Here is a 27,415-nt window from a genome sequence, read left to right on the forward strand (position 1 = left end):
CCCTCTGGCTCTGTGAGGCCTTTGTTCACAGCAACAACTGTGAAGGACTACTTTGGAATGTTGGAGCTCCAGGGTTTTACCACCCATTAGAAGCCTGGAGCACTCCATTGTTTTCAATAGAGCACCCAACATTCCAACGTTCTAATAAGGATTAGATTATGACATTTCAATTGTCATATAAGGTAATATGTAGCTAACATGTTCGAGGCATGTGTGTGCCTGTAGATACACATGCTGTGCATACTGTTGCCATCTAGTGTTGGACCTGGATGTGTGCAAGCTGTCTTTCGTCCAAAAAGTCTTCCTGAGTCACGATGTCCAGTGACTCCACCTATTGCTGGTAATATGCATGGGCATCAGCTCATTGTTAGATCACTTTCTTTCCACTGTCGAGGTCGGACATGTGTGACTGAGCTCTGGATCAACGTTGTTGTGATGATCTCTCCAAGCCTTCTCAGTTCCTCTCCCTTCCGTTGGTATTGTTCGCTATCACGGTTCCCTTTCTTGCATCAAATCAACACGCAGTGCTTCGTCCAGATGGGGGATTGAAACGCCTCTGATGCCCCAGTTTGGCATAGCCCTTCAGAGCCTCCCCGTTCGCTTTGCCCGTGGCAAGAAATCTCTTGCCTGTGATGGAACGGATGCCATTCTGATACTGTCCTCTGTGTCGTGCCAAATACACCTGGGCCATTCTCCACCAGGTCTGCAACCTCTGCCTCTCTCCTGAGCCTCTAGTGATGCCTGCCGCTCCTTCCACTCTAAGAAAAGTCTTTGATACTATCAAGCTTGATGTCTAAAAATGTAGCGGAGAAGTGGCTACGACATCCTGGACCTCTTTGGCACCAAGGATGTAAAGGGCGAACACCAGCCGTAACCATCAGCTGCAGAGGAAAAGGCTTTCTCACTTCAAGTCAGTTCTGGTTCCAACCTAGAGATCCAAGACTTACCACCCGCCCAGCAGGTCATGAGTACGAACCCTCCTTCCCTCGACATCACTCGCACTCCAAGCAGCACCCGCCCAGGGACCAGGCTTCCAACCTCGAAGCTCAACAACTGACTACTGGTCCGCCACTGCCACACAGCCATAGTCGGCACCAAACATCCGCTTAGGATCCCACGCCCAGCCTTGGCGCTGAAGTAAATCCTAAAGCTGTTGCACTCTGCACCAACAGCCACCACCTCAATGCCCACAGTTGCACCGAAACGTCCTACAGAGCTGAGCCTTCGACGTTGAAGACCTGCTTGGCACAGATGACCCAAGTTCTGGCACCAAAATCCTCGCTGTCGAAACTGACATCCTCTGTTGGTTCCACCGCACATGCACTCCAGAGGATGCTTGATAGCCCCCAGCGCCACATCCTGATTCTTTCTCAAACTGGATGCATTCTTGCCCAGCCACCGGCATCGTCCACAGATGGATCAAAGCAGAAGCACTTGATCTTCTGCTACTGCCCAAGCATTGAAAGACACCTGCCAAAGACACTAGCCGTCATCCATTGCCTCGTTCTACCAACCCCTCCCCCATCCCCCTCTGCCTGCTACCACTTCTTCCCCACCCGCTGTACTCCTTGACTGCCGACCCCTTTCTTTCACTCCACAGGAGTCATCATACCTCAGGCTCAGGAAACACAGCCCAAGGAACCGAGGGGACCCATATGACATGAACCTACAGGATGACACATTAGACCCTGACATATATACCTCTGTCCCTCCCCCGGATGACACTAACTCCTACCATGAGGTTCTTGGCAGGGCGGCCCAGTTCCATAAGCTGCGGATGCACAGGGATGCCATTGCAGAGGATTTCCGAGTGGGAACTCTTTCTTTCTCCCAGTGCTCCATACAGTACTTATCAATATTGAAGGGGATGCTTAAAGCAGACTCAGATATTTTTAGGGAACCAGTTAATGCACGGGTATCACCACCAGATTGAACAAAAAATATAAGGCTTCCACACCTCTGACTCGATCTACATCAACGTTAAACTCCCTCCCGACTCATTGATATGGTAGTTCATACTGCCTGCAAATGAGACAATGCACAGAGCACCGGCGATGGCACCCCACTGGATAAAGAAAGAAAACAAATTGACGCAGCTGGCAAACGCATCGCTAGACAGTCTTCCAGCCACTGGTGCATTGCCAACTCCATAGGTTTGCTTTTACGCTATGACAGGGCTCACTGGGATGAGATCGAGGAGCTCTTCCAACATCTACCAGATGAGAACAGCGAAAGGGGCCTTGAGCTAGTCTCTGAAGACAAGCTCATTTCCAACACCACCATCAAATGCACCCTTGATGCTGCTAACCCAGCCGTTTGCAGTATCAATTCTTGGGTGTTCATCCCCAGAACTGGCACGGGTCTGTGTCTCTGACTTCAAGCCGTATGTTCCACAGCATCTCCTCAATCTGACCCTTTGACGGGAAACACCTCTTCAGCCTGTACGTTGATGAGATTCTGGAGAAAATCAAAAAGGAAATTGAGACCGCCATGAAATGGCCCCCCTCCAAACGCCTACCCCTCATGGGTCCTTTTGGCAGTTAGCATACCGAGGCGGCTACAAAGCCACGTCACCAGAGGCTTCCACCTCTTTCCAGCCCCAGTAATCCCAGCAATACTCCACTAGGGGTTATTTCCATGGCGCATATCAGGGAAACAGCTCCAAAGATAGAGGCAAAGGTATTTCCTCCAAAGGAACTGCCCCACAAAGCAGCGACTTGCCACTCCTTGTCCCCCACCCCCATCATGCAGCACTTGTCAGGGGACTACTTCTTGGGTTCTTACCCACTTGGCAACAGGTCACCTCAGACCATTGGGTATTAGACATCATCCTACGCAGTTATTGTTTGGAGCTCACTTCAGCTCCTCCCAACATCCCACCCTGCAGATACATCCTCTTCCCAAAACACCCTTGCCTGCTTTAGGAAGAGGTAGACACACTCCTCCTCAAGGGCGCCAGAGTGCAAGTGCCACCACACCTACAAGGCACAGGTGTATACTCCCTCTAGTTTCTTATTCTCAAGAACAGTATTCTCCAGTGTTGGTCCTGGAGGGCCGGATCCATGCCAGATTTTAAGACAAATACATTTATCTAAATAGGGATATGCTAAAAATCTGGCTTGGCTCCGGCCCTTCAGGACTGCCTTTGGAGCACCCTGCCCAAGAAGGACAGTTCCCCCAGGCATATCTTGGACCTCAGGCCCCTCAACGAATACATCCTGTCAGAGCATTTCCACATGGCCACTCTGATGTCATTCTGCTACTTCAAGAAGGCGACTTTAGGCTGCCCTTGATCTCAAAGGCTACTTCCACATCCCAATTCATCTGGCGCACCGGTGCTACCTCCAGTTTGTAGTAAGTGGCAAACACTATCAGTTCAATGTACTGCCATTAAGTGTCACCACCGCTGCACGGTGTTTATGAAGAGCTTAGCAGTTGCAGCTGTACACCTGCGGAGACACGGCATCCATGTGTTCCGTTACCTGGACATCGGGCTTTTCAACAGGGCAACTCAGCAGCAGTGTCTTGCAAACACTCAGGCCACTATAAAACCTCCTACACCACCTGAGGTTTACCATCAACGCCACCAAATTACAGCTCCAATCCCTTCATATCCAGCCCTAACTAGGGGTGGACGGTAAACTCATTGGTGGGAAAGGCCTCTCAAAGTCCTGCAAGGGAGCTATCCCTACAAAGGTTGCTGCTTTTTATTCAACCAGATCTACAGGTCAGGGTAGTCATGCACCTGTTCTGCATGGTGGCCTCCTGGATTGCCATAGTCCCCCACACCAGACTGCACTTTCACCCATTGCTTAGCACAACAGCAAAAGTGGTCTCAAGTGGAGGGCCACTGGTAAGATCTAGTGTAGATTGGGCACCACACTTATCACCCTCTGCAGTGGTGGAACACTAACCACCTATTACAGGAGTGGTCCTTTCTTGACCCTGTTATTCAGATCACCATTACAACAGACGTTTCTCTCATGGGGTGGAAGGCACGTTTACAGAATATCACTGTTCAAGGTCAGTGGGAACTCTGTCTCCAGGGTTTCCACATCAATTACTTAGAGCTTTTAGCTGTCAAACTAGTGTTGAAGGCCTTGCAACAGTGCCACATTGTGAGTAACGTAGTCCGCATTTGGGCAGACAACATGACCCTCATGTATTATCAACATAAACAAGGCAACACTTGCTCTCTCCAACTTCCAGCATTAGCTCAGATCATTTGACAGTGAGTACTACACCAAATGGTTCATCTGCTGGCAAAGTACCTTCCGGGGGTGGACAACAACTTTGCAGACCTCCTCAGCAGGACATGGCAACAAGTCCACAAGTAGGAACGCCACAGACAAGTTCTGCTCCCGTACTTCCTTCAGTGGGGTTCCCCGATGTAGGCCTCTTTGCCACCGTAGCAAACGCAAAATTCCCAAGCTTTGTCTCCAGGTACCCACAGCCCATGGGCAACGTACTATGAATTAACTGGTCAGGGATATTTGTGTGTACTTTTACGGCTCTCCCACTTCTTCCATTTGTGATTTGGAAGCTCCAGTAGATGTCCCTCACCCTCGTCCTGGTGGGTAGGTCTATTACAAGGCCCACCTTCCCCCAACTTCCGAAAGGACCTCCACTCAGAAATTTGGAGTGGGTGAGGTGTCCATTAGTATTGCTTTAGCATCATGAGAGCAAATACACGTTCAGTTTTTATTGATGACGAGAACCAAACCTGAATTCCCTCTGGTACTCCAGTGGGTATCCACTGTACCACTTGGTATTGGGAGTCAGATTTCCCCAGCCCCTCAGTGCGGTCCCTCCTTTGTTTATGCACAGAGAAGCACATGTCCTGCGATTGTTGTTTTTGGTCTCCCGAATAGTCTGTCTCTAGGCATATCCAACACTGTGATGCCAGCTAGGTCAAGGCAAGCACCTTTGAGGCTTCTGCCTTCCACTAAGCTTCCCTGCTACCAATGTGAGTATTTACCCATACCCCATGCAATTGCCTAGGTTCCTCTGGTGACACAGGTAACTAGATGGCTAATCCGCTGCTTCATCATGGTTGTATTCGACCCTCCTCTGGTTTCGTTACAGGGCCCCCATGTTTCATTGCTGTTGTTTTTGGGGGCTGCCGGTAGGTGCCCTATTATTGCTTACTCAGTGTGTGCATCTCCACACACCAGCAGGTCACACCCCCGGACTTTCCGCCACATGACCCCACTCATAATGCCTGTGTTGGCTGCATGTGTTTGCACTTGCGAGAGGAGACTCCAGGTTAGTCGAGTGCTCTTTTACTCTAGGAAAACAGATATTGTGCCTCGGCCGGGCGAGGAGCACATCAGAGCTGCATCTTCTTAGCTTTGCGCTATGCTTTGTTCCCGGTAAGTTAATGTTTTTGCCCCGTGGTAAGGATTCCTTTGGTGGGTGTTCTTATGATCCACTTTGATGGTCGTGTCCATGTGTAGTGGATGCTTTCATTTGAAGTATTTTGCCTTGACTTTCTTGACAGGGATTGAGTTTATGCTGATCGAGGCATGCTTTGTTTGCCCCTGATTTGCATCCTTGATGCAGTCCCCTTTCAGGAAGAACCACAAATCATTTTTTACAAACACAAAAGGTTTTCAATACTTTCTTATTTGTTAGGAGAACTGACATTGCCAATGCAACCCTCATCAATAATTTCCATACTAGTGGACTTTTCAGAACTATACCTATCTCTAATTTAGTTTCTTACGAAGGCTTGATTGTAATGAAGGTTCTCTGTATGCTGCTAAGAAGCATATAGTCTCGGCTGGTAACTTTTGAAATTGGTGTGGCAAATACAACTAAATATACTCATAACTGTAAAGTATTTTGCTTCATATAAATATAAATACAATGTGCCCCGATCATCTCTGCAAAATGAATCTAATGCTGATGCTTATTGCAAGTAAATAAACATAATCTTACCTTTACGATCATTTTCAACAGCTCACGTTCAGCTACAAACCCTTGCACAAAAAACTCGCCAGATATTACATCCTCCTGCCTTGCGTGTTGCCTGACTGTAAAAAAATATGCATATTGGGCAACTGGCAGACCAGCCAATTCAAGCACCACTCTCATGCTGCCTAAAATACTAAACAACAAAAGAGCAGTGCCAGTATTGGCTGGGACAGGCAAACTCAGCGCTCAGTCGGAAACCGATGGGGTTGAGTTTCTGCTCTCAGCTCCTTGGTAGCTGTTGGAGGGTGACATTTTATGGTCTCGGGGCACTGGACCAGGGCATCTTAATTTGAGGGGTGCCTCTACATAATATGAGAAAACACACATGTAAGAGACAGGAATTGAATCAGGATTTGGTGCAGTTTATTACAATGAAACCACTTCAACAAGAAGTGTAAAGAAACACTTTAAAATTCAATAATGAGCATGGGAGTCTTAGCAAAGACTGGGCATTTGAAGACACATTTCTGGAATGAAGCACAAACTCATGCAATGAAAATATATTTTAGATCACTGGAAATGCAGAGAAGAGAGAAAGAGACAATTTCAGAGTACAATAAGCAGTATAGCTTCAGCCAAAGATTCTAGATAGATGGCTGAAGGAGACCACACAGGCGTCAGTCATCCAAGGGGTCACTTCTGCGAGGTAGTCCGTAGAATGGACTAAGGAGCAGATCTTTATACTCTTTCAATGATGAACTATTGACCACAAGATCATGACATTAACAGGTGCTTTTGACCGCAGAACATGACGCACTTTGGTCACTTCTCGGAAATATTTAGGAACACAGAAGTGACACTCACATTACATAAGTTTACCAAAAGGTCACTTGATGTTTGACTGTAATTCATAATTAAATTGAACATTTACCGAAAAGGGGGTGCGTCACTTCTCAGAAACTTTTACAAAAAAGCGGAACATTTAGAAAGGTATAGGTATTATTCTCACGCCATGTTGCATGTCTTAGTTACATTAAAGCTAGCAAAAGATGAAAGATTGACAGATGGCAAGTGGCCCCCACCATCGGGTATCGCGTGATGTTCCACTTAGGTTGACTAGTTCCTGTTCTTGTGGTTAGCTATCTCTCAATAGGTGAGAGAAGTGATGAGCTCATCTTGTGCAAGGAGAGAGTGGGGGCTCGGAGACAGAGCTGAAGCTTTGTGTGTGTCGCAGAAGAAATAACTTTTATTTTAGCAGAGAGGCATTTTGGGCCTACTACATTAAAAGAATATTAAAAAAACAACTGAGACAGTACGGTCAACTTAACAGATTCCTATATGCTAGCTTGTGGGGCCTATATGAGGGTCTCATGCTACAGGTGTGGACAGAATGGGCCTGGGGTACTATATGATAAAAATAGACCCTGCTCCATTCCCTCCTCTTGTTCATTCTTGAACAAAATTATTACAGCATACATTTCAGGCCCTCCTTCTAGTTGGTGTATCCCAGGAGTGTCATCCATATTAGAACATTGGCTCTCCGGTATCTTCCTTAACGCTATATACTCTCCTTCAGGCCTGTCAGCTAGTTGTTCATAATGATCTACACTAGGATCCTCCCCTACGAGGTGTGTACCAGGGGGAATTGGGGGAGCAATAGGTACTTTGTAGTGGGCATCAGGAGGGGTCTACAACAAGTGTGAGCCAGTCGTTGTGAGCTCAACTATCTCTAGTGCTAATTTATTCCTATTCCGTGGTCCACTGTCCCTACGTAGGGACTTGCTGTATACCCCTGTCTTGGCATAGTTCATCCCTACTACTTTAGTACTGAATCTTTTTACATAATGACATACTATCTGTAGGACGCAACAAAAAGAGCAACTGCAAAAAAACTTTTAGAATGGCAGACAGCCACAAACGTATCCAGTCAATGTTCAACTAATCAGTGGCTGTGTCTGCTTATGGCACTTCCTCCAGCAATCCTTTTCTCTTCTATCTTGTTCAAGTCTTCAATGGCCTTGGTGATGAAGCCATTTTCTTCATTGTTGGCCCATTTCTGCAGCACAAATTCCCTATCCGAATGCATACCTTCCTTTTGATATTTCGAAGCCAGAGTGCTTTTGCCTTGAACTGGAACATCACAATGATGGTGTTGGAAAAAAAGAGCTGGACCCTATTCAATAGGCAAAACTCCTTTGGTATGTCTTTGAAAGCTGTCCATCCTACGTACTCAGCATACTGCCAATGTCGGTGGAGCAAGGTAACTGAGCCATATATGGACATTGATGTAGGAGATATTTGCTGCTGGAACGATCATGGAGACTGTGTACAATGTTCTAGTGAGCACAGGCTGCTTCTTCGTGAGGGCTGTTGGAGATAAAGACGTTCTCTGCAGGCCCAGTAAAAGTCCATGAAGCTGGAGGTGCCATATTTAATGTCCGAATTAAAAATGGTGCTGATGCATCCAATAGCTGCGTGCCATATCCTAGTAAACAGAGAAGAGGTGACTTTTAATTTGTAATCATTTTATAATTTTGGACATTTTCTCCCCACCCCAAGTAGACTTTCAGTCTGAAGTACCGGGTTTTTAGAACCCAGCGGTGCAGGGGAACACACCCTAAGACTTCGGATTCTTCCTGTTTCAGACCCACAGAAACACAGAGTCTTCTAGGTGAAATCAAAGATCGTGTTTATTGGCTGTAGACCAATCACAGATATCCGAGAAGTACAACACGATGTATGTTCTCAGGAGACTGCTCCCGAACCAAAAACCAGTCTTTACTTATATACACAAAATTACGCTTTGGGGGCAACACCGCCCCTGTTTTACAAGTGGTCATTCACATATTTTAGTTTCAAAGGAACAGCAGAGCCATAATGACAATCCCACATTCCAGTTAATTAAGCATGCAGTCATTGTACCCCGCAAGGCTCAGAACCCTCATCAGATAACAGCAGACCCCAATAAAACGGGCACCTCCTGCTCGTAAAACAAGCCATAAAGTAGGAAACAGAGTCAGGTGTGAAAATAGCTTAGTCAGAGATCGTGTGCGAACAGGGGCTTTATGATGGGTCGAGCCCTGATGCTAATCACATTAGGCCGCGAGAAAGGAACCGGCCGGACAGGATTGACCTCGGGCAGCGGAGTCGGTTTGCACAGGTCAGAGAGAAGTCACAGAAGGTGTACGTGTCCTTTTAGGCCTAGGCAGGGCCTTAGTGCGCAGCCTATGTGATGGCAACCACAAAATGGCTACTATTGTAAAATAGAATCCCAAAGGGTTCACTATGTGGTACCATATGGACGGTGAATTCATTAGTGAAACATGACGAAAACACTCATACATACCGCGTTACTCATTTGCGGTTCGCTGATACCAAAATTGGCATGGTGGGACCATGCCACCTACACGGTTCCGAATTTTACAGTACCACAAGTCTATCTCCTCGTCATACTTCTAGTCTACCCTATGTTGCCCCAAAGACGCTGCTCTATACCTCAAGTAACCTGGGGCACTCCATTTGTCATGGACATAAATCTGTAAAGCGTAAAGCTGTTCTATTCTGGCATGGGCAATGTAGGGTGTGGGGTAAAGAGCCATTACAGTCTGATGGAGAACCTGTTATCATAAACCCATTGTTCCTACAAAAAGCTACACTAAGGTCCATATCAGGAACACCTATCTAAAATGTCCTTGTAACCTTCCCTTCTATTCTGCAATTGTCAGTGATAACCTTGTGCATCGTTGGGTGTTGTCTCATACTGTTCTATTTACAAACACTTCAGAGAAGGTGGCCTCAATAATCTGAACTTCTCCCTGTATTCTGTAGAGGAACAGGTGTAGGAGATATTCTACGGTGTGTGGTAATACTTCCCTAGGAAAATCTATCTGCGCCTACTGCATGGGGAGTGTATGAGTATTATAACAGTACTCCTTAGTCTTCTGTCTACCTATTGTCATCTGACTGTACCACATGTTGCTGTGAAGGGAGTCATGAGCAGCATGCTGTCTAACTGCTGGGGTATCCCTACAATAGTGGGGGGCGTAGTGTGACAACAATGGTACCGTCCCCTTCAGTATTATTTCCAACAGTGGAAGGCGATGAGGACACAGGGTGCGCATAAGTATTTGGGGTACTGACAGGGCTGGCAGAGGATATTGAACCTTTTGCTTTCCTACAGGGGCCATTTTCAGTACATGTGCTAGTTGGTAGAGGGGGAGGTGACTTGGGTTGCACAGTGGTATGGCAACTTCAATAGCTTTAGTAATACAAGCCTTTCTATTAATACAATGAGCTATAACAGTGAACTAATTAAATATTCCTAGTGCCACTCTGGCAATAATGCAAATATTATAATACAAACACATAACTTAACATAAGACACTTCTGTGCGGCGGGTGTTGTGGCTACGTCTGAATCCATAAACGACCAAGCTGTCACCATCTTCTTCTTCTTGGACAGTCAATGGAAACATGATGCCTTCCTCTCGGCAATGCAGACAGATGTTGGTGAATAGACTAATACTTTAAAATGTCTCTTAAAAATCTGTGTTCCAGGATGGATATGATTTGATTTGATTTGATTTTTATATTTGTAGAGCGCACGCATGCCCGAAGGCGTCTTGGCGCTGAAATTGGATGCGAGGAGATTCTGCGAGGATGATTAGCAGGGGTATAGCCATGTCTTGATGGCCTTTCTGAAGGCGAAGAGAGTAGGGCTGTTTTTAATGTTGAAAGGTAGAAGGTTCCACAGCTTGGTTGTCCTTAGCAGAAAACTTCTTCCTCCCCATCTACTCTGCCTGAATTTGGGGACTTGGACAAGTTGTATGTGAGGGATCAAGATAGATAGGGCCCTTCTCCATCCCCTTGGATACCTGAGTTGAAAGAAACTTCGCAGTGCGTGTTAACTTATACAAATATATGTCTTCTTTCATAATTTCAGTGTCTAGATGATGTGACTGATACATTTATTAATTATTCAGTGAGATTTATATGGGCCGTTAGGTGGTGACCAGAACTTGGGATATTTGTGAGTGAAAAACGTGCAATCCATAGGCAATAACTATGGTTGCTTTTTCTTAATTAATTATTTAATAATTTATGTCCCTCAATTGTGGCGCTTATCTTGCCCATTTTATTTTTAAGCAGTCCGTTCAGGCATTGCTGAAAGCTGTTGCTGTTCTAGTATCAGAGTGGACACATGGTCAATCTTTGATCCAAATGTGTGGGAAACTTGTTGGGCCTGTGGCATGAAAAACCTTTCCTGTTGCAGTCTACCTATAGATGAAAACTAAGGGATCTTATTGTACTCCCCTCTTTATTCTTATTTATATATTTTTTTAACCAGATATGAAGTGGTGAAACAATAATATTGAGCATATGCATGCAGACATCCCGAAAGCAGGAAATCTAGTACACTTCTTAGGGATGCAGGAAAGAACCTAATAATAATAATGTTGCAAAACCTCTAATCATCAATTCACTCCGAAAGCGAAAGAAGAACCAAAACATTTTACTCTAATAGTTCCCAGGAGATAGAAACATTTATGGGAAATAAAAACTCATAGTGGTCGAACTGCAAAATATATGCAACCACCACCAAATTCTGCAACTGTACTTTTAAAAGGCCTTTTTAAATCTACACATATTATTCTAACAATATTGTAATAGGGAGCATCTCTACTCCATGCATACTGTCCTTTAACATTGAAATCTACTTTATATCTGCACGTATTATGTATTCTTTTGTATTTTCCTAGCACTGGGGCATGTGCGGAGGAAGTTGGCGTGGTGGCTACCTGTGGTAATTTATTCCTACGGATCGCTGGTCGTTGTCTCATATTTTGAAGGCTGCACACAGCTGTGCATATCCCACAACTTATTCCTTCCCTCCTTCCACACAGCTGCACTCATGGTGACCCTGAGTTAGGATGGCCTCTAATGTGTCATAATTCAGGACAACAATTAATAAATTTACAAGATGTCCCCTTCTCTTTTGTTGGACATGTTGCTGTCCTACCGTATTTTGCCACTTTTTCGTGGTCATAGTCGACGAAATGTGTCACTGATGGACATGCGTACAATTATATAGCTCCATGATCTATCTTACTTTATCTCAAGCAGTGGTGAAGCACGTATTAAAAAAATATTTCGTTTCACTTTCCTGCTACTGGCAAAAACACACTATTTTCTTCCCCACCGCTCTAACCCAGCACAACACATTTAATTGATGCCAGGCAAAGATGTTGCCAGTCAGTAGTGTGTCTTCAGTACAGTTGTCATAGAGGAGCGAAGCATGTATATATACATATACAGGCTATAGTTATTCAGGATTGTCGTTTCTTCATATACATATATATACATACCCAGTCACCAAACTGCATAACGTTAAGCTTGAAACCCTGTGTTTAATCTTGGCTTCCCCCTTTACCAAATTGTGTGATCCTAGGCAATATATTTCTCTTGTTCCCTTTTCTAGCTTTGTTCAATATAGGCATGTCTGCCACAGTGGGGAACAGAATCAGTCTCTCCCAATTAATTCCTTGAACCCATTCCTTGAAACAATAATTTTTCCTCAACGCACTTGACATAATCTGTTGTCTTATACACTAAAATATATTTTTCAATACTGTTAATTTATTCACACAGCTCTTTGTGTTCTGCTAACTATATACATATATATATATTTTTTAATTTCCTGTTCGTTCGTACCCACAGGAAACTATTGCATTTTTTTCTTTCTGGCCTGGCTCAATGCCCAGAATCTGTTGTCAGCCAGGAGCGGTGCTTCTAAAGGCAGCCCAAGAAAAAATCTATCAACCCATCGTCACCTTGTAACATCTAAAAACATGCGTTGTGGTTAATTGTACGTTACGCTAAATAGAGCCAATTTAACATAACATGTCTTTTTTATAAAACGCACGTTCACTCAGAAGGGTATTTTGTAGGCCTGGGCCAAAATTCCGTTCCGGTCGCGGAAATTGCGATAATTTGGCATTTTCGCGTTCCGCGGAAAGCGCTAAAATTTCAAAGTTTCTTGCTCGCGCTGTAAAATAATACATTCTCGCGTGCGCCTTACCTGAATCCCCGCGTTCGCCGATAAGTTTTCCCGATCCGGTCGCGTTCTCCACGAGATGTTGGATTGTTGGTAGCCATTTGCGCTGTCTGGCCACAGTTCGCGCCCGCAGTAACGTCATGCATCGCGCGATCACGTCTTTCTTCTTGCGATCATGCACCGCGAGACAATTGAAAACAAGATGGCCGCGCCCACGAGCAACCGCATGGGTAAGTTGGCGAGCCGCAACCACGCAGAAAATACCGCGAACGGGCGGGAAAAAAACTTCCGCATCTTCGCGATATTTCCGCGTGTTTGCGGATATTTTTAACATGTTCGCGATAATTTGCGTTAGTGAATTTCGCAAATTCCGCCCACCCCTAGTATTTTGGCGCTAATTAGCAGATTTTTATTGTTCCCTCAACTCAATGGTACTCCTTTTATCCACCTCGAAATGCTCAGTAGACCTAGTAGCATTTGAACCTGTGACCATCAAGTCAAACAAAGGCTCACGTTCTTTGTGTGTCATGCACGTTGTGTAAACGCCGTATATTCTAGTCTTCAGCTCCTAAGGGCCTACAATAATGTATTGGACCAATATATTGATCCAAGACGAAAATTGGGTGTAGTTAGTGTGCATTCCATTCCATAATTTCATCTCCCCTCTTCTCTCCCTAGTTCTGCGCATTAAATCGGTAGAGAACAGGCTTACTTTGCTAATTACCCTCTTCTGTCTAATGATCACCATGTGCTCCGATAGTTACGTTGCTCGTAGTCCAGTGTCACTCACTCCCTTGGTCCTGTGCCACAATTTCAAAACTCTTATGTATTAGCTAACTGTGTGCGCTCTGTGGCTGTATTTCCTGGAGCGGTGTTTGCATTCGGGTTACTGCTACTGCCTGGAGGGGTGGCACTCTTTACTGCCTGGGCTGTTGTTGAATTGGACACAGGTAGGAGTACATTATTTGGGGCTTAGTTGCTTGGTGCTGCAGTATTTTGTGCTAGTGTAATCTTCAATGTTAATTGCACGTCTATTTGACCTGTATTTATTATGAAATTGTACTCAAATCAAAATATACTTTATTCGGCTTTAAAGTTAAAACCATAAAAGTTACACAATTCCATACAATACAATAGATGACAATAAAAACAAAGGGAATTAATCCTATAGAAAAAGCAACAGTATGTACATCTTGTGCAAAAATTAATCAAGCGGAAAAAGTACACAATGAAGGGTGCCTACCAACATTAAAGATTTACTAGCTCTCCATACAGATCCTAGATCTCAATGAAGATTTCAGAAAGCCTACTATAAAAGATACACATTCTGGTTTCAACAATTGTAAATAAAAAAGAGCTGGACGGACCTGGATAAAATTCAACTTTTTAAAAGAGGTGTTAAAAAATATCTGCGAGGTACTTCATAAAATTTACAGAAAAACATAGAGTGTAGCAAATCCTGAGGAGACACTCCGTCGCAGCCATAGGATGCTAACACCTGACCTCTGCAACTCCCTTTTGGGGCAGCAAGCAACAAATGAAAATAATCTAAACGAAACCTGACCAATAAAAACCGTTCATGAGATGAAAGTGGCCACAAAAGATAGGGCTCAATGGATGGCGATGTTTTGAGCACCATGTGTTTGCGGACACTCGATTTTCCAATTTCTGTAGCATCTCTACCAAACCTTTTTAGGGTAGTGAAGGTATACTTTACAAATTCCACATCCTTCAATGTAATAGAATCAGGGTTTATAAAAAGGTCTGGCCGTCCCAGCTCTTCAAAGCAATCCTTAATGTATTTTAACCATGGGATGCGTGTCATATGGTCGAAGCTCATGATTTCTCTTAATATCTGGTGATTGAGAGCTAGATCTTTAATTAGCCAGCAATTGAGCCAGAACAACATTGGACGCATAGCCAAAGTATCCCCTATAAATGGCAACCCCAATTCTTCGTGTACCACCAGATTTGATGTTCCTCTAGGCACTCCTAAAAGACGTTTTAAAAAAACATTCTCAGCCACCTGTAAAGCGTCAGTTGATACATAGCCCCAAATTTCACTCCCATAGCTGGCAACGGCAACACTTTTAGCCTGATATATTTTCATCATTGCCGCTATTGGGCGCTTACCCATCTTCGCGGCAAAGTTAAAAATCGCGGCGTTCGCCCTTGTTACCTCCCCTTTTTTCCTCTTAATCAAGGGCCCCCAGCTTTACCGATCATCTACCAAGACACCTAGGTAAGAGAATAACGTGGTCACCGGAACATTCTCATTAACCACTTTGAAATGGTACTGTTTCTTCGGGCGAATCCCGACCTGCATTATATAAGATTTAGAGTTGTTGACTGCAAGGTCACGATCTTCCATGAAGCTCCGGAATGTATCAAGTAGGGTCTGTAATCCCCTTGCCGTCCTGGGGACCAGGACCGCGTCGTCCGCATATAGCAGGACGGGCAGACCCCGTCGCCCCACGTAAGGGAAATCGGCCCCTGTATTTACCAGAGTTTTTTCCAGGTCATTAATATACAAGTTAAATAGGAAGGGGGCCAGGATACAACCCTGCCTAACCCCCCTCTCTATTTTAAAATCCATGGATACTCGAAGATCCTTGGCAAATCTAATGTTGGCCTTGGTGTCCCTATGTAGATCCTACAGGAAGTCAACCAAATTAGCCTCCACCCCCATGGCCCTCATGGATTGCCACAATTTCCCTCGATTAACACAATCGAAAGCAGAAGAAAGATCCATGAAGGCCATGTATATTGTACCTTGGCGGGCGATTGTGTACTTCCCCAGGATCATATACAGGTTAAGGCACTGAGCCAAGGTGGACCGCCCTGGTCGAAACCCGTACTGTATTTCAGAGATGATCTTATTCTCTGCCGCCCAGGAGGATAATCTTCCCAGTAGCACCCCACCCACAACCTTAACCACGGAATCAAGAAGGGAGATCGGGCGATAACATAGAGTACTGTTGCGATCGCCCTTCTTGAAGACCGGCACGATCGTCGAGGTGCCCCAAGAATATGGGCAACGGGTCCTGGCTGTCGCATTAAGCACCACCATCAGGACTGGGGCCCACAGGAGTGAAGTTGCTTTAAAAAGGTCCGATGGTATACCATCCGGGCCTGGAGCTTTGTTGCATGTGAGCCCTGAGATGCCCTTCTCCACCTCTTTCTGTTCGAACATTAATGGAGCATTGGAGTTAGCCCTGCCGAGGGATTGATGGTAAACTGTGGGGCAGGTGAAGATAGCTTGAAAGTGAGACACCCATTCATCCTCAGTTATATTGGTGCCTACATCTCCGGCCCCCGCCCTTTCAAATAGAGGTTGGTTAATAATACCCCAGAACCTTGCACTGTTCCCCAAGGTACTAGCATCCAAAAGGTCTCTCCACATTTCCTCCTTCAATTCACCCTTACGGGTGGCCAAAGTCCGTTTGTACTCTAGACGTCGGGCACAAATCATATGTTGGTTTCTAGGGGTAACATTTAGGGACTCTTTTAATTGTCTCGCTGCCTTAGAGCAGAGTGGATTGAACCATCTGGGATCAGGTGACACCGTCCTATGTGAAGGAACACGTAGGAGTGCCCGACCTTGGTGATAATAACATCAAAAGCCTTAAGAACATCCCCCGAATCGGGATCAATTGACACACAAAAAGCTATTTCTGATGCACAAGACTCTTGGACTTTGCAATAAAAAGAATCAGGAGAAATCTGCGACCATTTTAAATGGCGATTTCTCTCCACAGGTCTCATCATGCCCGGGGCTATCACCCTGGCTTGTGTTGATAGTAGTCTACCATCCAAGTACATACAGACGGGGTTATGATCACTAAAATCATAATTGTGAACCTGCAAAAACTAGACTGTAGACCAGAGGAGATCAGGATATGGTCTATAAAAGAACCATTACTGCATCCTTTAAAAGAGGGGACGGGCTGTGTGCTAAAGGGAGCAGATAAAGACATTAAAGATAACAAGTCAAATTCGTTAAGCAAATTATTCAATACGTCCCCCTGGGCAGAGTGCACGAAATGAAATCCCCGCATCCTGGCACATCCCTACTCAGTCATGCTTTTAATTTTAGGATCACCACAGGAATGAATATTAAAGTCCCCTGCCACCATAAGCTTATATGCAATTTGATAATCTTACACTATCCCTGCGCACTTGTAAGCATTATAAAAATTAATAATGCCCATGCTGTCGTTTCCTCTCCTTAGGACGATTGCTTGAAATTCCTTATTATCCGTAGGGAGTTGCTGTATCCTACAGGGCACAGCCAACGATATATAGATCACCAGCCCACCCCTAGCTCTACCACATGGAGATGGGGACATGGGAACAAAGAAGGCTTTATAACCCTCCAAGAACAGGTTACAGTTCACAAGCCAGGTCTCCTGGAAACAGATCACAGGATATTGTCTGATGAACGGCATCCATATAGGGTCCTGAAATTGTCCCGTCAGACCTGCAATGTTCCATGACAGGATATTGTACAAGTCTACACTTGGGGTCATCCCTTGATGTATAACCGGTAAAGGCACCTGCTGCAAGGAGCTCTACTTTCCAAGTGTCTCCATGGCACTGGGCACAGCATTTCCCCTAGTGATACGTGGAGACCCTTGTTGGGGTAATATATCCCTCACGGGCTCAGTGATCTTCGTTAGTCAGTCACACTCATCCAATCTGGATAAAACTGAGAATCTGTTAGATAACTCTACCCCAGTAACAGGCTGGTGTCCAGTCCACTGGGGATAACCTCCCCTGAGATAAAAGCTGGTTAACACCCAGGTCCACACGGGGTCTTTGAGACCACCTGTCACATGGGATACTAATATTTGGGCGCCCAGTATGGACTGCCTTGTAGAAAAAGCCCAGCGGGAGGACCTGGATACCAGAAATGCGCAGTGAATGGTCATAATAAGCATCCTGTAAAATTCTATCCACTAGGGAAGAGCTGTTAAAATTCACAACAATACAATCACCCCCGCCAGGTTTTCTCGAGCTCCCTAGCCAGAACACCCGACGCACCATCATAATATTACGTTCCACCATTGGGCCCACAGATGTATTATTTGACAGCCAATGAGTAACCTTGTTTTTAAGTTGGCCAAGGCCCTCATTAGACCCTGGTTGAAGCGGAGGAACATTACCCAAAATTATTACAAGGGATGTTGATTGGGGTGGAAGGTTGATAACCAGCAGATTCGGTGCAGCGTTTGACGGATGACCCTGCATCACTTCTGATGGCAGTCCGGATCTTTGAGAACCTGCACCCTGGGGATGAATAGGAGAGGGCACATTAGGGACATGTCTTTCACTTGGGGCATCAACCAACCCCCCTAGGACTTCACGTTCTTTGTGTGTCATGCACGTTGTGTAAGCGCCGTATATTCTAGTCTTCAGCTCCTAAGGGCCTACAATAATGTATTGGAACGATATATTGACCCAAGACGAAAATTGAGTGTAGTTAGTGTGCATTCCATTCCATCAATTCATCTCCCCTCTTCTCTCCCTAGTTCTGCGCATGAAATCGGGAGAGAACAGGCTTAGTTTGCTAATTCCCCTCTTCTGTCTAATGATCACCATGTGCTTCGATAGTTACCTTGCTCTTAGTCCAGTGTCACTCACTTCCTTGGTCCTGTGCCACAATTTCAAAACTGTTATGTATTAGCTAACTGTGTGCGCTCTGTGGCCGTACTTCCTGGAGCAGTGCTTGCATTCGGGTTACTGCTACTGCCTGGAGGGGTGGCACTCTTTACTGCCTGGGCTGTTGTTGAATTGGACACAGGTAGGAGTAAATTATTTGGGGCTTAGTTGCTTGGTGCTGCAGTATTTTGTGCTAGTGTAATCTTCAATGTTAATTGAACGTCTATTTGACCTGTATTTATCATGAAATTGTACTCTGGGGGAGGGGATGGAAGGAGAAGGTCATCTGGAACTGGAAGGGAGCCAATGGCTGGTCTATCATATGAATATTATGAATGTGGGGCCAAGCCTAGGGCGTAATAGTGACCAGAAACGTAAAAAGCTGGCTGTGTGATTAATGTCTGCGAAATCCTTCTTCCCCTCTTTCTACCACTTGACTGAATATTCAAGTGGGAGGATCCATCACTATGGGTCCAAGCACGCCAGAACGGTGAGGTGAGAAGCGTGAGGTGTGACTGTCAAGGAACTGATTGTACTTCATTCAGGGTGTAATGAGTTAAATAGGGGAGCCTATTGAAAAACGCCCTCAAAAGTCGTAATCAAGTGTTATGAAGGCTGCTATTTGGAAACTCCCAAAATGTCCCACTCTCCAAAAATGAGGTTCCCTTGATATCCACTTACCACCAATGTTAGACGGCGACCTCAGAGGGGCCCGGAAAGGGGTCCTGATTTCCCTGAGTCCCACCCGTATTTTGAGTTTGGCTAACTCGAGTTCATGACTGCGGCTTCTCTCTCTGTCCGCGAGTTCTCCCGGGGATAGGCCCCCGTCTGGTACAATGCCTTGCACCTGATTGTCGCTGCTTTCACTTGGAGGGGGTTCGGCTTCGTCGGGGCGCTCCCCCGTGCCTTCCGGGCGGGATGCCCCGGTCTCCACCCAAGTTTTCAGCGCTTTCTGCAAGTCTTCCTTAGTGTTGAGGCCAGTGGTAGCTATTTTAAGTTCTTTGCAAAATTGTTTTAGCTCTTTGTGTGTGTATTCTTCCAGATGCTCCACCTAGAACACTCTGTTAGCGTTGGTTTCTGCGGAGCTCATGGTGCTTCCTTCTGCCATCTTTGTTGGTCGTGCGTCCGTTGTTCACTGTACGATCTCTAGGTGATGGGCCCGAATCCCGTCGCTTGCCACCAATGTTAGACGGCGACCTCAGAGGGGCCCGGAAAGGGGTCCTGATTTCCCTGAGTCCCACCCGTATTGTATTGTAGCCGGGCACTGGCGAGAGATTCCCCAGGGGGAGGAATCTCGCAGCTAGGATCGTACTTCTGGCACCACACGACACAGAGAGACCACACTGGGTATTCTCAGAAACAAGCTTTATCACAATAGGTATCACTGCAAATATGTACAAGATGAGCACGGGCTCAAGAGTCTCGGAAAGGTAGGGGGTAGCGGGACTGTCTCTGGTAACGGTTCAAAGCAGGGACGTATCCGGCGCACAGCTCACAATCCTCGAGCTGGGAGATACGTGGTCGGCGTCGGGGTCCGGCGGGACCGTGAGAGTCTGGGGGAGCCGCGAGTCACTCAGCAGGGCTCAGGTACAAGTTCGGAGGTCTTACGATCTTCAGGGAGCCGCGAGTCACTCAGCAGGGCTCAGGTACAAGTTCGGAGGTCTTACGATCTTCAGGGAGCCGCGAGTCACTCAGCAGGGCTCAGGTACAAGTTCGGAGGTCTTTACGATCTTCAGGGAGCCGCGAGTCACTCAGCAGGGCTCAGGTGGGTTCCAGTTCCAGGAGCCGCGACCACGTCAGCAGGCTCTCGTTGTTCCAGCGTCGAATCTGCCGGACAGTCTCAGAGCACCCCTTGTTATAGGTCGACCCCGCTTTGATGTCCGGAGTCTGCGCAGGCAGGGGTCTTGTCACCTGGGGGCCGCTTGTCGGGGTTTCCTTCTAGTGTCTTTTGATCCTTTCAGGGCCGGGTCGGGAGGAGTCCCAGACACCCAGCAGGCACGGAGCCAGCTCGCAGGGAGGCCGGAGGGCCGATCGAAACCCATCGTCCCAGGGGAGTTCAGAGGTGCGATAGAAACTGCTCCTCCCTCTCTCATCCCTTGGAAGCGGGATGTCCTCCAGCCGGAGTGGCGCCTCGAGGCCCGGGTCGCGCTGGAGCCGGGCGGCCATCTTGTTGCAGGGAGTGGGCACGCGGGCCCGGGGTGGCCGAAAGGAGAGAGGCCATGGACGGGGATGTCCGGGGTTGGTGCAGGGGTCCTGGTGGGAAAGGTCGGCTGGGCCGCGGGCTGGGGCTGCAGGCACTAGGTTTCGGTGGTGCGGGGGCACGGAGGGCCATTCTACGAGGCCGGGTCCAACACGCGTCCCCCCCAGCTGAAAGCCGGAGAGAACTGCCCATCACCTTGGGGGGTTCTCTTCGCTGAGGCGGAAGAACCGGGAGAGGCCGTCAGCGTTGGCGTGGTCCGTACCAGGGCGGTGTTCTACGGTGAAGTCCATTCCCTGGAGGGAGATTGACCACCGCAGTAGCTTGGGGTTTTCTCCTCGCATCTGCATGAGCCATCGCAAGGGCCGATGGTCAGTTTGGACCCTGAAATGAGTGCCGAACAGGTAGGGTCGTAGTTTTTTGAGTGCCCAGACCACGGCAAAGGCTTCGCGCTCTATGGTGCTCCATTTCTGTTCTCGGGGTAGCAGCCGCCGACTGAGGAAGGCGACGGGCTGGTCGAGGCCTTGATCATTCACTTGGGACAGGACGGCCCCAATGCCATGCTCGGAGGCATCGGTCTGGACTATGAACTCCTTGGTGTAGTCGGGAGCCTGGAGGACGGGGGCCGTGCACATGGCCTTTTTTAGAGCATCGAAAGCTTCCTGGCAGGCAGCCGTCCATTGCACCTTCTTTGGCTGTTTTTTAGACGTGAGTTCCGTGAGAGGGCCGACCAGGCTGCCATACCCCTGAATGAATCGGCGGTAGTAGCCCGTGAGTCCCAGAAAGGCTCGGACTTCCGTTTGGGTGATGGGTGGGTCCCAGGCCAGGATGGCGTCGATTTTTGGCTGTAGAGGGGCGACCTGGCCACTCCCGACTTGGTGCCCCAGGTAGGCTACGGATCCTTGCCCGATCTGGCACTTGCTGGCTTTTATGGTGAGGCCTGCCTGGCGCAGGGCGGTTAGCACTCTCCGGAGGTGCTGGAGGTGCTCACTCCACTCTGAACTGAAGACAGCGATGTCGTCCAGATAGGCCGCGCTGAACTGTTCTAGCCCGGCCAGGACCCTATTTACCAGTCTCTGGAAAGTGGCCGGGGCATTTTTCATCCCGAAGGGCATCACGCGGAAGCGGTAGTGCCCATCGGGGGTGGAGAAAGCAGACCTCTCCTTGGCCCCTTCGGTGAGCGCAATCTGCCAGTAGCCGCAGGTGAGGTCGAAAGTGCTGAGGAACCGGGCGGCCCCTAGTCGGTCAATGAGCTCGTCGGCTCGTGGAATAGGGTGGGCATCGGCTCGGGTAACGTCATTGAGCCCCCGGTAATCCACGCAGAACCGGAGCTCGGGGGCGACACCGGGGGCTGCTGCCTTCGGAACCAGGACCACGGGGCTGGCCCAGGGACTGTCAGAGGGCTCGATCACCCCCAGGGTCAACATTTTCGAGACTTCGGCTTGAATACAGGACCGGACCCGGTCAGGAACCCGGTAGGCTCGGTGTCTCACCGGCGGGCTGTCCCCGGTGTCCACATCGTGAACACACCAGTGGGTGACCCGGGGGGTCAGGGAGAAGAGGTCAGAAAATTGTCTGAGGAGCTGGCGGCAGTCCGCTTGTTGCTGGGCAGTGAGGGCTGGGGAGAGGTTCACTCCCTCCACGGAGCCATCCTGCTCCTTGACACACAGGAGGTCCGGGAGGGGATCCGACTCATCTTCGGCCCCGTCATCGGTGGCCAGCAGGAGGCTCAGTTCTGTCCGCACGAAGTGAGGCTTGAGGCGGTTCACGTGCAGGACCCGGAGGGGATCCCGAGGCGACTGGACGTCCACCAAGTAGGTGACTTGGCTCTTCCTCTCAACCACTTTGTAGGGCCCAGTCCATCGGTCCTGGAGAGCGCCAGGCTTCACAGGGGCCATGACCCACACCTGCTGGCCCGGCTGGAACTCGACCAGAGTAGCATTCTGGTCGTACCAGCGCTTCATTTCTTCTTGACTCGCCTCCAAGTTGGCCTCGGCCAGTTCTCGGAACCTCCTAGTCTGGTTCCGGAGGGCCAGGACATATTGGAACACATCTCGGGGGGTGGTCTGGGGTGCTGCCTCCCACCCTTCCTTAACCAAACTGAGGGGACCTCGGACGGGGTGCCCATAGAGTAATTCAAACGGGCTGAACCCTAAGGACTTCTGGGGGACCTCCCGGTAAGCGAACAAGAGGCAGGGGAGCAGGACGTCCCACTTACGCCGGAGGGGCTCTTCTAGGCCAGCGATCATCCCTTTCAAAGTCCTATTAAACCTCTCTACTAGGCCGTTCCCTTGGGGATGGTACGGGGTGGTGAACTTATAGGACACCCCACATTGTTGCCACAGGGACGTCATATACCTTGATATAAAATTAGTGCCGCGATCGCTCACGACCTCGCGGGGGAAACCCACCCTGGAAAAGATCCCCATCAGGGCCCGGCCCACCACGGGGGCTGTAATGGTGCGCAGGGGAATAGCCTCTGGATAGCGGGTGGCGTGGTCTACTAGGACCAAGATGAAACGGTGACCTTGGGAGGTGGGGGGGTCCAGTGGCCCCACGATGTCGATTCCGACTCGTTCGAAGGGGGTACTGACGACCGGGAAGGGTTGGAGGGGAGCCTTGCGCTTCCCCCCACTCTTCCCACTGGCTTGGCACGTGGGGCAGGACTTGCAGTGTGCCTCTACCGCTGCTTTCATCTTAGGCCAATAAAAATGGGTCACGAGACGGCTGTAGGTCTTGTCCTGACCCAGGTGGCCGGCGAGGGGGACATCGTGGGCTAAGCCCAGGAGGAAATCCCGGAAGCGGAGGGGTACCACCAGTACCCGTCCGGATCCCAGCTCCACTGATTTCTGCTCACTATACAGGATGTTATTTTCCCAATAGATTCGGTGCGTTCCGGTCTGGTCACCTGCGGCTTGGCCCTCGGCCTGGCGCCGCAGCCCGACCAGGGAAGGACAGGTGGCTTGCTCCCGGCAAAATTCATCCCGGGTGGGCCCGCCCTCGTGGCGCCAATGGGCCAACTCGGGTAGATCCCCCAACTCGGGGACCGGGGCGGGGTCGGATGGTGCGGGTTCGTCGCTGGCGACGGACCCTTCCGATGGGGGAACGGGAGGACCCTCGGCGGGGACGGTACGGGCTTCTTCGACCGGGGTGCTCTCGACTTCTCTCCGGGGAGCGAGTCGGGCTGTCATAGATCGGGTGGTGGCACACACCCACTCGGGGAGTCCCATCATTCCTAGGTGGGCCTTGCGCTCTACGTGCTTCCAGGGAGAACTCTCCAGGTCGTTCCCTAAGAGGCAGTCGACCGGCTGGGATGTTCTTACGGCCACCTTGAGTTTACCTATCACCCCTCCCCACTCAAATGGCACCAGGGCTACCTGACACAAACTTTCCCTATTGTCTGCAGAGATTACGGGGCAAAAGACATTGGGGAGGATCTGCTCCTCGGGAACTAGGTGCCTGAGGACACCGGTGATACTAGCCCCGGTGTCCCGCAGGGCCTCTACCTGGTGGCCATTGATCTTGACGAGCTGCCCATATTTCTGTGTGTTGGTCGGTAGGAGGCTACCAGGGATCATTTCCCTATCTCCCAGGGATACTAGGGCCATAGCGGCGGGTTCCCACTCCTCGGCTTCCTCAACCTCCTCCCCTAGGGCTACGTTGGCTATCTGTCTCGCAGGGGTGACTTGGGTGGCCATGGGGCACTCTGGGTCATTGGCGTAGTGCCCGGGTTTCTGGCAACGAAAACAGGTGACGGTCACCCGGTGTCCTCGTCTCCCAGGGGGCCCTGTTACTGGTGGGGGGGGGCGCCGGGAAAGGTGGAGGTGGTGTCTTCGGGGGGCTAGGCTGGGACTCTCTCGGCCCTCCCTGGTTCCCTCCCCCTCTCTGGCGGGGTGGTCCCTGACTGGTTCGGGGGTACTCTCCTACCATCCCCCGGGAGACCCGGGTGTTGGTCCAGCGGTCGGCCTCCACAGCCAGCTTCCGGGGATCTGTGAGCTTGCTATCCAGCAGATGTTGACGTAGTTCTACGAAGCAGTTCGCAGCCAGATGTTCCCATAACATGAGGTCAGTGAGTTCGGCAAGGGTGGTGACCTTGCTGCCCTTGACCCACCCATCGAAGGCCCGACTAAAAAAGTTTACATACTCCACCCAGGTGGTGCCCGGGATCTTCCTGCAGTCCCGGAACCGTTGGCGGTACATTTCTGGGGTGAGGCCGTATCTTGTGAGGAGAGCCTCTTTCATGTGGCTGTAGGAGGTCTTCAGGGAGAGGGGTAGGTCGAGCAGGGTGTCCCTTCCTTCGCTCAGAAACCGCCCCCACAACCCCGCCCCCCAGTCCTTCTGTGGGATCCGATGGGAGGTCATGGCGACCTCGTAGGCCCGAAACCATTGCTGAATGTCATCGTTTTTATAATATTCTTTGACCACATCCTTGGGGATGTGGACCTTCTGTTCCGCTGGGGGGGCCGTCTCTCGGTTCCCCGAGGGCCTCCCGTCCTCATTTCGGGCCTTGAGCTCGAGTTCTTTTAAGCTGCGTTCGTGCTCTAGTTGGAGCTTCCTTCCTTCGTGCTCCCGTTGGAGCTTCTTTTCTTCCAGTTCGCCTTGTACGCGCATTTGCTCTACCGCTAGCTTTTTCTCCGCTAACTTCAATTCGCCCTCGATTTTGAGTTTGGCTAACTCGAGTTCATGACTGCGGCTTCTCTCTCTGTCCGCGAGTTCTCCCGGGGATAGGCCCCCGTCTGGTACAATGCCTTGCACCTGATTGTCGCTGCTTTCACTTGGAGGGGGTTCGGCTTCGTCGGGGCGCTCCCCCGTGCCTTCCGGGCGGGATGCCCCGGTCTCCACCCAAGTTTTCAGCGCTTTCTGCAAGTCTTCCTTAGTGTTGAGGCCAGTGGTAGCTATTTTAAGTTCTTTGCAAAATTGTTTTAGCTCTTTGTGTGTGTATTCTTCCAGATGCTCCACCTGGAACACTCTGTTAGCGTTGGTTTCTGCGGAGCTCATGGTGCTTCCTTCTGCCATCTTTGTTGGTCGTGCGTCCGTTGTTCACTGTACGATCTCTAGGTGATGGGCCCGAATCCCGTCGCTTGCCACCAATGTTAGACGGCGACCTCAGAGGGGCCCGGAAAGGGGTCCTGATTTCCCTGAGTCCCACCCGTATTGTATTGTAGCCGGGCACTGGCGAGAGATTCCCCAGGGGGAGGAATCTCGCAGCTAGGATCGTACTTCTGGCACCACACGACACAGAGAGACCACACTGGGTATTCTCAGAAACAAGCTTTATCACAATAGGTATCACTGCAAATATGTACAAGATGAGCACGGGCTCAAGAGTCTCGGAAAGGTAGGGGGTAGCGGGACTGTCTCTGGTAACGGTTCAAAGCAGGGACGTATCCGGCGCACAGCTCACAATCCTCGAGCTGGGAGATACGTGGTCGGCGTCGGGGTCCGGCGGGACCGTGAGAGTCTGGGGGAGCCGCGAGTCACTCAGCAGGGCTCAGGTACAAGTTCGGAGGTCTTACGATCTTCAGGGAGCCGCGAGTCACTCAGCAGGGCTCAGGTACAAGTTCGGAGGTCTTACGATCTTCAGGGAGCCGCGAGTCACTCAGCAGGGCTCAGGTACAAGTTCGGAGGTCTTTACGATCTTCAGGGAGCCGCGAGTCACTCAGCAGGGCTCAGGTGGGTTCCAGTTCCAGGAGCCGCGACCACGTCAGCAGGCTCTCGTTGTTCCAGCGTCGAATCTGCCGGACAGTCTCAGAGCACCCCTTGTTATAGGTCGACCCCGCTTTGATGTCCGGAGTCTGCGCAGGCAGGGGTCTTGTCACCTGGGGGCCGCTTGTCGGGGTTTCCTGCTAGTGTCTTTTGATCCTTTCAGGGCCGGGTCGGGAGGAGTCCCAGACACCCAGCAGGCACGGAGCCAGCTCGCAGGGAGGCCGGAGGGCCGATCGAAACCCATCGTCCCAGGGGAGTTCAGAGGTGCGATAGAAACTGCTCCTCCCTCTCTCATCCCTTGGAAGCGGGATGTCCTCCAGCCGGAGTGGCGCCTCGAGGCCCGGGTCGCGCTGGAGCCGGGCGGCCATCTTGTTGCAGGGAGTGGGCACGCGGGCCCGGGGTGGCCGAAAGGAGAGAGGCCATGGACGGGGATGTCCGGGGTTGGTGCAGGGGTCCTGGTGGGAAAGGTCGGCTGGGCCGCGGGCTGGGGCTGCAGGCACTAGGTTTCGGTGGTGCGGGGGCACGGAGGGCCATTCTACGAGGCCGGGTCCAACACCCACTCTCCAAAAATGAGGTCCCCTTGATATCCACTTACTGAGGACAGTGTATCTGTGGTAGCATTGTACACTGATACCGCTCTATGATTTAATATGTGCAAAAGTAGTTCAACAGTGTGGTGTTTATTATAATTCCTAACGTGCACAAGTTCTTGTTGGACACCACGGGGCGAGGCACGTGCTTTGTGAAGACTATTACCTAGAAACGAAATGTAATATTTAAATGCAAAACTATGCCATATGGGCAAGATGAAAGTAGGGGAGAGCTGGGTGTAGCTGTGCAACAATAATATTCACGAGTATTTGACAATATGCACATTTCAAA

General features: G+C 49.4%; 1 protein-coding gene across 10 annotated transcripts in view; it reads left to right on the top strand.

The window, feature by feature from the left end:
- The window catches only part of LOC146789947 (anion exchange protein 2-like), a 2,390,686-nt gene that overhangs the window by 1,125,369 nt on the left and 1,237,902 nt on the right, over positions 1-27,415 (top strand). The gene's annotated exons all lie outside the window — the stretch shown is intronic.

This window comes from Triturus cristatus, chromosome 10, assembly GCF_964204655.1.
Source record: "Triturus cristatus chromosome 10, aTriCri1.1, whole genome shotgun sequence".
Lineage (NCBI taxonomy): Eukaryota > Metazoa > Chordata > Amphibia > Caudata > Salamandridae > Triturus > Triturus cristatus.